This window comes from Harmonia axyridis, chromosome X (assembly GCF_914767665.1).
Source record: "Harmonia axyridis chromosome X, icHarAxyr1.1, whole genome shotgun sequence".
NCBI classification, from domain to species: domain Eukaryota; kingdom Metazoa; phylum Arthropoda; class Insecta; order Coleoptera; family Coccinellidae; genus Harmonia; species Harmonia axyridis.
Genome location: NC_059508.1, coordinates 18,042,090 through 18,046,457, shown reverse-complemented (window position 1 = coordinate 18,046,457; position 4,368 = coordinate 18,042,090). Strand labels below are relative to the sequence as shown.

Here is a 4,368-nt window from a genome sequence, read left to right as displayed (position 1 = left end):
ACTTCTTCTCAGATATCTCATCCCTTATTGAGGAAACATGCTGAGCTATCCGTTCAATAAATTACAGAGTTCAAAATATCACATCTAGTTTATCAACAAACAAAAATTTGCAATATAGAAAGAATAAAAACATTTGAGCAGACTGAATTGAATAATAAACTGCTAACATCTAACTCAACAATAAAAGATCTTAATGAGTGCCATAATTATAACGTAAGAAATTGTCCAATTTGGAGAAATTATTACTCCTGGTCACAAATGACTCAAAATTCACTGTTATATGCAAGAGTAAGGGGTTAAATCAAAAATTGTTGAATTTAGGCCCTGATAACAGCAATGAAATACTTGTTTGGGGGTCAGCAATAAATAATAATAGATATAATAAGTTCTATTTTGATTGAATTGAGACTAAATTGCTTCTCTCTGCAAAAATAGAGGAATTTATTCACAAAAGCAACAATAATAATACAATAACAAACCTGCAAAAATAGAGGGAAAAAAAATTTTAAGCCTCTAATTCCTTTGCACAATTCTCAAATAAAAAAATATTTTGACAATTTTGCAGATTCAATTTGACATTTAAAGAAAATCACACTAATGGAAACGTGATTTTCTTTACATCTCTCAGAGAGAGAAAAATTTGCAATTGATAATGTACATTATTTTTCATTCATTAACAACTACTGTATCAAGATCATAGATTGAACTATAAATCAAATAGTTTGACAACGTTGTGTCTAATCCTTCACAATAATACCTATATCTGTATGATATATTTAGTTTATATTTGTCTTTAAATATATTCCAATTCTAAAAATGACAAATTTAATAATCAACCAATAGAAAATTCAAAATGACTAAAATTGTACCAATTGAGTAAACGGTTAATAAATTGAACAACTAAATTAACATAAAGACAGACGTAGGTTTCGGAATTTTTGTATGTTATAATACAATTTTTCCTCATCGGTGCCTTATAGTTCTACGAAATTATTGAATTTACAAACTCATCACGTGTATATCCACTCCATCAGAATTGCAAGCAAGAAACTACTAACTAACTAAACGTAACGGTTACTCTAGTGAGGATTCACAGATCAAGCCATTACTGAAGGTAGTCATAGATTTCTTTCTTTTTATTCTATTGAAATACATATACAAATCGACATTCACAGTTGAATCAACAGTTTCAGGAATTTTAAATTTATCAATTGGTTGATACTGACTCTCTAATCAATAAATGATTACATCAAATTATAAAAGTTGAATGAGTCTTCTTGATAAAGGATATTTAATATAAATTAAATAATTTGACAACTTTGTGTCTAATCTTTCACAACAATATATCTGTATGATATATTTAGTTTGTTTTTGTCTTGGAATATATTCCAATTCTAAAAATGACAATTTACATAATCAACCAATAGAAAATTCAAAATGACTAAAACTGTACAAATTGAGTAAACGGTTAATAATTTGAACAACTAAATTAACATAAAGACAGACGTACGTTTCGGAATTTTCTGTATGTAATAATACAATTTTTCTACGAAATTATTGAATTTACAAACTCATCACGTGTATATCCACTCCACCAAAATTGCAAACAAGAAACTAATATCTAACTGAACGTAACGGTTACTCTTGTGAGGATTCACAGATCAAGCCATTACTGAAGGTAGTCATAGATTTCTTTCTTGTTATTCTATTGAAATACATATACAAATCGACATTTATAGTTGAATCAACAATTTCCGAAATTTTAAATTTATCAATTGGTTGATACTGACTCTCTAATCAATAAATGATTACATCAAATTATAAAAGTTGAATGAGTCTTCTTGATAAAGGATATTTAATATAAATTAAATAATTTGACAACTTTGTGTCTAATCTTTCACAACAATATATCTGTATGATATATTTAGTTTGTTTTTGTCTTGGAATATATTCCAATTCTAAAAATGACAATTTACATAATCAACCAATAGAAAATTCAAAATGACTAAAACTGTACAAATTGAGTAAACGGTTAATAATTTGAACAACTTAATTAACATAAAGACAGACACTAAGTTTTGGAGTGATTCCAAGTCATCGATCTAAATTACATTTCTACTGATATGACTGCAATCCCAATTTTTCTCTTGTTGCTCAGATTGTGTTTCATCTGTTTTGTCAGTTGAAACTTGTAGAACTTTCTCTTTAGATGAAGAGATGAGATTATACTCTTTCTCCCTCCCAATCGCAGATTCCGGTTCTCCCTCTGAACCTAATAACTCGTTATTGGAATGTGTCTGCGATAGTAAGCTCATCTCATCTTCTTCGCTTATCGTTGCTCTGTAACAATAAATTTGAAGTTTAGAATCCAGTTCTGTTTTTCATACTGACTCTCTAAAACAATCTAATTCTTAACCTTATTGTAAACTCTTAGGACTTGGATTTGTTCTCTAAAACAATCTCATTATTAACCTTATTTTAAACTCTTAGGGCTTGGAATTGTTCTCTAAAACAATTTCATTATTAACCTCATTGTAAACTCTGAGGAACTTGTACTTCTAAGTAAATATTGAACCCAGAATTTGCGAGTTTATGTAGGGAAAGCAAATTCTCAGAACTCTCTTTCCCTGCAAATACATTTTGCAATTTCTTAGTGAATATGATAAAATGCAGATCTCATCTCTTGAGCAGTTAGCTCAATCACATCCTCAATAACTTCATACTCTCATGCTATCGAGTCGAATCTTTCTCAGAAATCATCGACCAATTTATGTTTCTCCATTTAGATGGAGTACAAGCGAGCTCTTACCTGAAGTGTGTGTCACATTTGACTGCACTTCGTGGAGAACCTCAAACCTCTATTTACTTCAACAGGGTCTCGGATATTGAGAATTTTCTTGTGATAATTCTCCTCATTTCTATTTATGATAATGTCTCGTACCCAATTACTTCTCTCGGATTTGTTGGCCTCTGATCAAGTTTGGTTACTCGTACTTGGCTCTATGACGTCCAACAAATCATTCATCAAAAAGCTCAGATCTTAGACTGTCGATCCAGATTTCGAATTTGAATAATTCTCTGTAACATGGATTAATTTTAAATACCTGGGTTTTCTTGTACTCTAGAATTTAACCAAAAAAAATATTCTCTCAATTCTAATTACCTCTGTAATATGAATTGATTTTTGAAAACCTAGGTTTTCTACTACTCTAGAATTTAATCCCAGGAAAATATTCTCTCATTTCTTATGACCTCTGTAACATGAATTAATTTTTAAATACCTGGGTTTTCTAATACTCTAGAATTCAATCTCAAAAAATATTCTCTCAACTCTGATTAACTCTGTAGCATGAATTCATTTTTATATACCTGGGTTTTCTAATACTCTAAATCTCTAATATTCTCATAACTCTAATGTCGACAATTTTTCGTCTCCCAGATCTCAAATATCTCTAAAGGGGGTTTCGTCTAATGTCTCTAAAATTTCTCTAGCATCTTTCATCTAGTCTCTTAGGTATCACTCATTGATACTGCTCTAGTCAGCTAAAATCAAGGAAATGGCAATTATTGATTGTACGAAACGGACTTATATTGGTTCTGACAATTCTCTCTTTCCTCGTATTGCATGAAACGTCTATCTTCTGCACTTACGGAAATGATGGAATCTGAATCTTAATTCACCAATGGTTTTTGTTTGATTTCCATTGGCTGCCATTTCAATTTCAGGATTAATGAAACAAAAATATTCATATTATGTATTTTAAGATTTTTGTGCATTATATGCTCTCTTAGTACATCAACATCTACTACCATCTATAAGATATAAAATTTTGTTTCCTGCTTCTGAATTGCCTCATACGCACAGCGATCTGATACAATTCGAAACAGGACTATCAAGTTTTCAAGCAGCACCACCTCGTACATGTACACCTTACTTCAAAAGTGGTATCACGCACTGCAATGAATACCTGTTGCGTTAGGTATGGCCATTGTACATGTACGGGATGAATATTTGAATCCTATAATATCCCTAGCTTACAAACAAACAACACGGCACAGTAAGCATTGTATGAAAGAAGCCCTGAAATATTGATTATCACAAACCTTACCATACTGCAGTTCTTGTAGTTTAGTGAAATGAATAATTCTCCAAATTTTTCAACAAGTATGATGAATTTATTCTCTCAAAATATCTGAATCTCTGGGTTATGTATGTGGAATGTGAAATATCCAATTTCACATGCTCCAAGCGATGTATGTATAAGCTCTAAATCTACATCCAAACTTCTAGGTGTTGTATGTGAAATCTCTAACATTATCTAATCTAAAAAAGAAAGTATGCTAGCCAAATCTCTAAAGTTAACATAA

General features: G+C 30.6%; 1 long non-coding RNA gene across 2 annotated transcripts; it reads right to left on the bottom strand.

Moving 5' to 3' along the window:
• Positions 1 to 2,069: 2,069 nt before the first annotated feature.
• LOC123685882 lies at positions 2,070 to 4,096 on the bottom strand. 2 transcript variants are annotated; one of them, XR_006748362.1, is made up of 4 exons: positions 3,370 to 4,096; positions 3,164 to 3,254; positions 2,810 to 3,078; positions 2,070 to 2,340 (listed from the first exon to the last, which is right to left on the bottom strand). It is a non-coding gene; the product is annotated as an uncharacterized LOC123685882 (long non-coding RNA). The 2 variants fall into 2 exon arrangements; XR_006748363.1 differs by lacking the exon at positions 3,164 to 3,254.
• Between the last annotated feature and the right edge of the window lie 272 nt (positions 4,097 to 4,368).